Source organism: Akebia trifoliata, chromosome 1 (assembly GCF_017979445.1).
Source record: "Akebia trifoliata isolate Shusen 1 chromosome 1, ASM1797944v1, whole genome shotgun sequence".
NCBI lineage: Eukaryota > Viridiplantae > Streptophyta > Magnoliopsida > Ranunculales > Lardizabalaceae > Akebia > Akebia trifoliata.
In genome coordinates, this window is record NC_141375.1 from 6,443,480 (window position 1) to 6,453,176 (window position 9,697).

Consider the following 9,697-nt stretch of genomic DNA (forward strand, 5'->3'; position numbering starts at 1 on the left):
TAAAGTCCTTTAATCCTAATTTTCACGATTCATCGAAGAGATCGACTACTTGTAGATCACTTAGTCATCATTTAAAAAATCCCCCTTGCAATCCGTTGGTACAAACTGCATTCTAAAAACAAAGTTGTGTTCTTTTAAAAGTTCAAATCTTCTTCTTTCGTTCATTAAGATTGGTATTAGAGTGCTATATGAACACAGCATAGACTAAATTATTTTGTTTGGAGTTTATTTTATTCAATAAAAAATGACTAAATGGTCTAGAAAGCCAAAAGTTCTTTCAAGAAAACATGAGATCTCTCCTTTTGGAATAAAGCTAGTTCATATTACATCTATACAGATTAAAAACCCGTTTGAATAGAAAGTAATTTTGGGAGAAAGTAACTCTTAGAAAGTAAAAATTAGTTTACATTTTAAAAAATTAGGATTTTTACTTTTTAAAAATAATTTTTTTTTAAGTGAATTCAAATACACATACAATTCTTTACTTGTTTCGGTTAAGAATCCAAGTCAATTTCAGTCGGACTTATATCACATTCTGGTTCATACCAACTTAGGATTTGATAGAATTATAGATATATTGGATCAGATCCAAAATCTGATTCATTCAGATCCAATAATTTTGGATCTGGATTCAGGATTGGGTTCCAATAAGAATCCAATTTGATGATGTATCGGATCAATTCTGGATTAACCATGTCACGTGATCTAATAGAATATGAGAAATTATTTAAATTATATTTTGTATTTTTTTATATGTAAATTTTTTTTATTTTTTTATTTATAATTTGTATATAAAATCAATTTGATCTTAGCTGGACCTGATCCGATTGTTATTGAATTAGAGAGAAAATATGCATGAGTGAATTTTGGAGAGAGAATGATAGAGCTTATGTTTATATTGTTTTAAAAATCTTAAATGTGATGGTATTTTGTTATGATGTAAGTCAAAAATGACCAAATATGTGTCCTGTTAGCATAAGATATAGATAAGATGCAAGGCTACCTTTGTAAATTTAAAAAATTAATTAATGGATGTGTTTATCAATAATATTGACCCTTCTCTCCTTATAAGGGTAAATATATTTTCAATGTGAAATCAATTTCAAAGTACGTCATTCAATTTCAGTAAGAATACTAAAGTAATAGTGTGAATTTTCTCATTAGTCTGATTTCTAAAAAACATTTTCTACAAAAATCACTTTTTTGCAAAAACAATTCTTACAAAAATGAATTTTGGCTTGAATGTTTACCATTGTTAGAAATTTGCTAAAATGAGTCAGTTTTTTGGTTTTAAAAATAATCATGATAAAAACCACAGCAAATCATTTGTCCTAGAGTTGGTTTATTGAAAACTTTTCTTAATGAAAAATTCATAACGTATAGAAAAATGTTGTTCGAAGTGACAATAGTTTTTTTTTTTTTGTTTATCGTGGGTATCCCCACCATTCGGGTGAGGCCAATCCCATGGTCACACGTACTACCCTGTCAAAAAGTCCTTCGTTCAATTGGTTGAGTCAAGGGTCAACCTGGAGTGATTATTTGCTCACAGACCAACACCGTTTTGACATGTGGTGCTGATGACCTAAATAATAAGAAGAGAATTTCTCTCTCCTGCCCACACATCTACTGGCCAGAGATTTTTATTTTTAGATTTCAAATCGTAAAAAGTATTGTGGGATCCACATGAATAATCATATTAGCAATCGAACACCATAACCTTCTAGATTTCATGAAAAACTTCATGGTTAAACAAAAAAACAAATGTTTTCGAGCTTGATCAGGATTTTGTTGTTGTTGGGTATTTGTTTGCAGCATTAAAAAATAAGTACGTCACATGTAAATAATCATAAAGATGTGTAAAAAGAATGGAAGGAATGAACGATTTTTTTGCAAGCAAAAATGTAATAAAATAGTTTCATTAATAAGAAAATTTTGTATAGAGCTTATAAGAAAAAGAGTGATTTAGACACACCCTCTTATGTTTTGCTAAATATTAGGAATACTCCCCTATGTTTTGAAAATGATGACATGCATTCCTTGACCTCAGTCTTCTACATAGAGTACGGGGGAAAAGATTCGAACACCCTCATCTTCAACCTGTTGTCAAAACTCCAGATTTTTCTTGTAAAAATCAGTTATCTTTGGATAAATTTTTTGATCTTCATTAACTATTTTAATATTTTATCTACTTCAAATATTCAATCTTCAAATCTTAGGCCAAGATAAATTTTTTGATGAGATATAAAATAATGAAATTTTGGGTTGAAAAATCTTTCTACACGGAAGGGAAGGTAGAAAATGATGCATTAAAATAAGATTGAATAGATTGAAGTTACTCTTGAGATTGAAAAACTTGAAGATATATGATTTGTTTTGGGAAGAAAAAACAAATAAGATTTTTGGAAAAATTGAAAATGAAGGAATTTCAAGTAGAAAAATCTAGGGTTTCATGTACAAGGTTAGTTCTAGGTAGAAAATAATAAATTGAAGATTAATTAAGTCGAGTAGATATACCATGTAGGTTGGAGAACTTGAAGTTGACTGGTTATAAGAAGAAGAATATGAGTTTTTGACTAGAAGTTGAAGACGTGGGTATTCGAGTCTTTTCCCCTTAATCTATTTAGAAGACTAAGGTCAAATGATGCATGTCATCAATTTCGAAACATAGGTGGTATCTCTAATATTTGGCAAAATGTAGGGGGCATGTCTAAATCACCCAAAAAAATTGTGAGTAGCCAAGAAAATATGATAAATTATTAATTTTGTTTTGAATATTTATTATTAAAATTACATATTATTTATTATGAATAAATATTTAGTTAAAAATAACTAAACTTGATAACAATTATCATAATCTCACAAAATAGTGAGTTCCAAAAATATGTGTAACAATTATTAATCAAAAATCTAAATATTATTTATTAACGTTAATTTAAAATTATTTATTAACTAAAAAAAAAAATTACATAAATATCAATAGTTTGGTGAATGACCGAGAAAATATCTAAAATTAACACTAAAATAAAATAAAAATTAATTCTTAAGATTTATTATAATAAATTTATTTAATTAAAAATTACCATAAATCTTTGAAGAATTTGTGAGTGACGAAGAAAATGCGTAATGATTATCAACTAAAAATATAATATTATTTATTAAAATTAGTTAAAATTATTTAATAAATAATTAAAATAAGAAATCTTAGAAAAAATTGTGAGTATCCACGACAATATCTAAATTATCAACCTAAATCCATAATTCAAAATTAATTTTTAAGTAAAAATTACATAAAAAAAATATGATTAATCTCACATAAACTATTAATTGAAAAAGAAAATGTTTAAAAAATTTCTAGCACTAAAATATGACCACTTAATTACAAAGTAGTGGATCCCATCCTTACATCAAATGAATAGTGGCCACAACATTTTATGAAATATATGTTTGTTCTTGTGTTTAAAAATTTTAAAATCTACTAAACGTATTAAAGCTGTTTTTTTTTTTTTTTTTAAGTGTTTCTCATATAATTTTTATGACAGTTTTACTGTTAATTTATTTTATTTTATTTTTTAGTCAGTATAATTCGTTTCTTTAATAAGAATTTGGAATAAAAGTTTTATTAAGGAATAAGGATAAGATGTTGGAGGAAACTAAAATACAAAGAGTGGTAAAAAGGAAAAATGGTCAGTGAAAGTAAATCCATATTGAACAACATTGGAGTTAGTTAATCTTGTTACATACAGATTCATATTCATAGGATGGCAAAAATATAAAATATAAGTCCTAAGTCAGAATACAAATACTTTAGCGAAAATGAAGGTTTAAACTATTTTTACATATAATCACCATCAACTAGAAACTTTTGGAGTTTACTTTTTATCAAAAAAAAAAAAAACCTCTTACTAAACTTTGGATTGGCATCCTGATGTTGATCTCTATAGAGATTTATCGAGTTTGTATCCATTATGTCTTGTTGAACAACATTTTCATGACGTTCCACAGTTCCTTGATCTCTTTTGGAGGGTATTCGACTTTTTCCTCCATCTCTTCTTTGATTCTCATGAGATCAAAGTCAAGTTCAAATTTGAAGTCATACCCATCATTTTCAAACTCAATTCTATCAATATGCTCATTCGACCCAGATAACCCTTTTAAATCCTTGAAAAACTTTGATTTTAGAAAATATTTGATTTTTGGGATTTTGAAATATTCATGATTTTTTGAACTTTGAAAGATTGATTTTGTGAACTTTATGATTTTTTGGATTTCTGAAATAAGAAGAATAATCATACAAATTCATTAGTAAAGATGGTGAGTCGGCCACAAAATAATCTTTTATCGAGGAAAAGAGCTCATTATGGTCTCCGAGAAAATGATATTCTTATAATGGCATTTTTTGGAAGTCATAGGGATTTTGGACCCCATTACAAGCTCAAAAGTGATAGGGAATTCCTTCCAATTCTTTAGAATTTGTCCCTCTTTAGCAGGGTAGATTAGGTGGGAAGGTGGTTCCCTTGATGGTCCAAAAATGACCATCACATACGGCTTACCATTGCTAGAACTAGGAACAGAGTCCTTGAACTTGGGTGGAGTGATTACTGATTCCCAATCAAATTTGATAGGGAACGATGACCTTTCTTCGTTCTCGGCACCCTCCGCTTTTGCATGTTCGTTTCCTTCATTTTGTCGACTCTTGTCGGATTCCCCGTTGAAAAAAATATCAACACCATCCACGAAGTTTGGGAAACTAATGCTAATATGGGTGGGACTCAACAATAAAGTCATCTTCAATTAGGTTTAGCTTAAAACTCACAAACTGCAGCTTTTTTGCTTACTTTGGTAGAGGTTGTTCAAACAAGATGTCAGGTTTGACTTGTGACCTTGGGAAACTAATGTTAATATAAGGGACTTTGCCTAGATTCCAAACATTCGACTCACGGTTCTGTTGTATTACTAGTCGAAATTCTCCTTTTTAGCCATTCATATCAGAGATGTCACTTTTCGAGGGCTTGAACCTAAGACCAAAATAGGGTATACTTCTTAGCATTGATAAGAGTGGCCCTTCCCCTTCCCCTCCAGGACTTAGCCCTAGTCTTGGTCTGTAACCTACTTTTTGCATTACTCGTCTGATCTTTAGGTTTGGTTTTTACAACCCCACCTTTGTCTTCTCTTTCGCTTTTTACACGGAATTGACAAAGGTTTGCACGTAATTGACAAAGGTGAATGGAAATGAATGGTGCATTGTTTTGTCCTTTGTCATTTTGATGTCAATGAATGAGACATCCAAAAATTGATCAACTGGAACCATATGAGCTAAGACTATTATCAGTGTATGTCCCATAATAAACTTGACTCTCTAATGTAGGAAAGAAAAGACTGAGTCAACGATATGAATCCAAGGTCTTCCAAGTAAGAGGTTGAATGTTGTCAATATGTTCCAAATCTCAAACGTCACTTTGAAAGTGCATGGTCAGATGGTGGTCGGTAGATCGAGTCCTCCCAATGATTATTTTCTTGAGTTGTCTAAGGCTTGGATGATCCTTTTGTTCGGCCTTACATGGGACCAAACAACATTTAACTTGTGAAGGGTTTCCAAAGGGCATACATCCAGGGCCAAGTCATTGTCAATTAATACCATTGCTACCATCCTACCTTTGCACATCACTATGATGTTTAATGACTTTGTGTGGCTGCGACCTTCTTGAATAAATTCATTTTCTATGAAGACGGTCAAATTGGGAGCCATGATTTTCCCCACAGTCTTCTCCAACTACTCTGGTAAGGTGGTTTCAGGTACGTGAACCTCGCTCAAAACTTTCAAAAGTGTTGCCCAATGCTGATCTGAACTTAGTAGAAGGCACAAGATGCTAATTTGAGTTGGTACTTTTTCACCTGCTCCACTATGTTAAACTCATTTTTTCGAATGAGATCGGTTGCTTCTTTGTTAGTAACTACGCTCTTCTTTTTTTTTTTTTTTTTTTTATATTTATAGTTCCTTCTATTGGGTTTGGCCTTTTATAGTGTTATCTTCCACAATTTTTCCCTTTTCCTTCCTTTTTTTCCTCTTCACTTTGTTTGTTTGCTTTCTCTTTCTTATTCCTATTTTTTTGTTCTTTTTTTAGTGCCTTATAACACCTCCCAAAACTGGTCATGTGATCAATGTTAGGCATCATTCCTTCCTTCATTGTTTCCACCCTTGCTAAAATGACGACCCTTGTCTTATAACTCCAAGGGACGACTTGTTTAGAGTTACACGGGAAAGGTTTAAAAGAGATGGTGGTCATTGGGGGAGGTTCTTATTTTACATGAATAATGAATGGTAGTGGGTTTGATGTTGGAGTAGGAGTAGAAAGGTTAATAGTTTGTGGGGTAGATGAAGTGCAGGGTATAATAAAAGGTGGTCATGATGAAAAGCTTGGAGTTGTGAGATTTGATGGAGAATAAGGTATAACAAGGGTTGGTCTGGATGAAGAGTTTGAAGTTTGAGGGTTGGATAAGGTATAATGAGGGGAGGTCATGACAAGAAATTTGAGTTTTGAGGGATAGGGTAGATGGTCAGACTGACCATTCTGATAAGGAGTTGTGAAGTTTGAGACGATGATGTGCCTATTATGTATTTAGGGAGGGCATTTACATTTGGCATTGATGGCTTATTCACTGGATGTATCTTGACTTTTGATTCTATTGGTGCTATCAACGTCAAGGGATTAAAGTCTGATTCTTATCTGACCACGATATTTATAGTAGGTCCAAATTTTCTTCCATTGTTGGTAGATAGGGAGTTTTGAGTGATATTTTTTTGCTTGAGTTGTCCAACCATCTAAAATAATAGCCTTTCTATCAATCAAGTTCTGGACTCAGTGTTTGAGCTGCCAACATTGATCCGTGGAATGCCTCGGTGCTCCCTTATGAAATTCATAGAAGAGGTTGGGATTGTATCCTAGGCCTTTTGCTATCTTTAAAATCTGTGGTCGCTTAGTGAGATATTCTTCCCTGAGTAAAGTCAGGAGTAATTTTGATAGTGTCATTAGTAGATGAGTGAATACTCGGTTGTTCCTATTCGACCTAAGTTGTTGATTTTGGCAAGACTCTATCATTTGTTGCACCGTTGCTTCTTGGGGAGGATTGACTCGAAAAGGAACCCGAGGTGCAAGTGGCCAATGAGCTTGAGGTAGAGGTGGCAAGGGACTTTGAGGCACTGGAGGCCTTTGAATTTTCATTGCCGCTAGGATAAAGAGAGGTTGCTTTGACAGTACATTTTTTACTTGAGTTTATTTTCTTTTTTTCCCAAAGTTGTTAGCTTTATCTGAGTTGATCCTCCTAGTGATGTCCCTAGACTTGTGAAATCAAATATTAGACTGGTATGGATCCTTTCCTCGACTTGGTCTGCCACTTGTACTAAATTTCAAAAGCTTTTGGTAATGTGATGCACCAAGTGGGTGTAGAACACGTGCCCCAGTGTTTAGATATAATTTTCATATCTTGCTCAGTTATTGGCGGCTTCACACCTAAGAAGATGATTCTCTCCATCTCAGGGTGCACGTTTTTACTATCGCTTTTGGCTTCCTTGTTATTTTGGCCATGACATTCTTCTCCAAACCAATGTCTGTGTTGAAAATATAATTTGCCAAGAACATTTCGACTAGGTGCTGCCAACTCTTGAATATATAAAGGTAAAGATATTTTCAATGTGAAGTCACTTTTAAAGTACATCAATCAATTTTAGTTAGAATATAAACAATAATAGATGTGAATTTTGTCGTGTTTGTCTGATTTCTAAGAAAATATTTTCTACAAAAATTCAAATTATCTAAAAAACTATTCTTACAAAAATGACTTTTTGGGAGAATGTTTGCCATTGTTTGATTGCACTAGCAAATAAGAAATTGCCAAAAAGATTTATGAGACAAAACACATCAGAAGTTGTACATCTTTTTAATGGAAAATTCATAACCTCTAGAAAAATGGGTTCTCAGTTCTCACTGACAATATGCAATTAAGCAAACATAGGGGCCTACTTGGTATCCTTGTAAATTGTCTTAAATTGTTGAAAATGCAAAAAAAATAATAATCACGATTTTGATGTTTTTGGGTGCTTGTTTGCAACATTGGAAATTGAACCTGTGTGTAAATCAATATAAAGAAAGTCCTGTAAAAAGAAAAAGGAAAAATATAAAATTGGTGTGTAGTCGAGAAATTGTAGTAAAGCAATCAAAAAATCAAAATATAAAATTAGTTGTGGAATTATTTTAGTGATGACACCAAACAATGACATGTGGCAAAAATAGAAATTGAGTCCCAAAAATATGTAGTAACGTTGGGACCATCTGAATCCGAGAGATATATAAAGACTAGAGATAACCCCAATGCCAAACTCGGAGTCAGATCTCGAGAACAGAGAAATGGAATGAATATTCAAACTCCGAAATATAAGGGATCTGATTGACGGAAAATCAGGGATTATCCTAGATACAAGGAATCTATTACTAAATATGGTTCCATGAATCCAAATGCGATTAAAAAAGTACATTCTAACTAAAACACCGAATTTGGAGGAAGATGACATCAGTAGAGAATACGAAAAGATCAAGACAAAATCTCTATAAATAAGAGAAGAAGAATGTGCAAAAGATATGATTTCTTTGACATAGAAGAAACTTTGCAAATTTTTAAACTTAATTTGACTAGAGCATCGGAGAAGTTGTGTTGTAGGCATACCCATGAGTTATGGATTTGCAAATTCAATGTAGGAGGTAGTATAAGAAATTACATCTATAATTTGACACCGTCTGTGGGATATAAGGAGAAACGACCAACATGGGTAGACTAAGATGAAAAGGAATTGGGGAACCAACAAATTTCCCACCTATAGACCCTTAGCTAGCGACTCCTCCCTTAGTTCCACAAGGCCCAATATAGGCTATTCAACACATGTTGATTGAGTTGAGAGATGCAACAAGGGCTTCAATAATAGAGGGACGAGATTCAAGCGATCAGAAGGGAGAATGAGTAGTTAAGACAGATGCTTTTGAAAAGATTAGAAGCAAGGGAGGAGCCAGAGAACAGGGAGAAGTAGCAAAATTAACTTCAACACGAAAGAACCGAGTGAACGAAACTCGAGGCCCTACTTTTAGTTATACTGCGTCTTGGTAATCACGGATTACCCACTCAGGGAGATGATGTAGAGGGTGGAAAAATCAAGAAGAATGGGGAAGTGGGTGATTATGCTTGGGGAATACAATTTGTTGTTCGAAGTCCGAACGATAATAAAAGGGCAAGTTTTGGCTGACTTTTGGTGGATTTATCTACTGAAGATCCGATTTGGGAAGAAGATGAAGACGACGTAGAGATAGTTGACGTCGAAGAAGACATTTGGAGGATAGAGGCAGGATGAAGGTCGTTTGTGGATGGATCATTAAATTACAGTGACGTAGGGATCGATATAGTTCTCGTGACTCCAAGCAATGACAAATTGGAGAAAATGGTGAAATTGGGATTCGAGGCCACAAACAACGAGGTCAAATATGAGTCCGTTGTGAACGGATTATGAATGGCGAAAGATATCATCATAAAGAAGTTAACAATCTTTACAAACTTGCAGCTGGTAGCTAGCCAGTACAATGAGGGGTACCAGGCAAAAGGTGAACCAATAGTTTGTGGATGGATCACCAATAGTAAGAAATTACCATAAATCTTT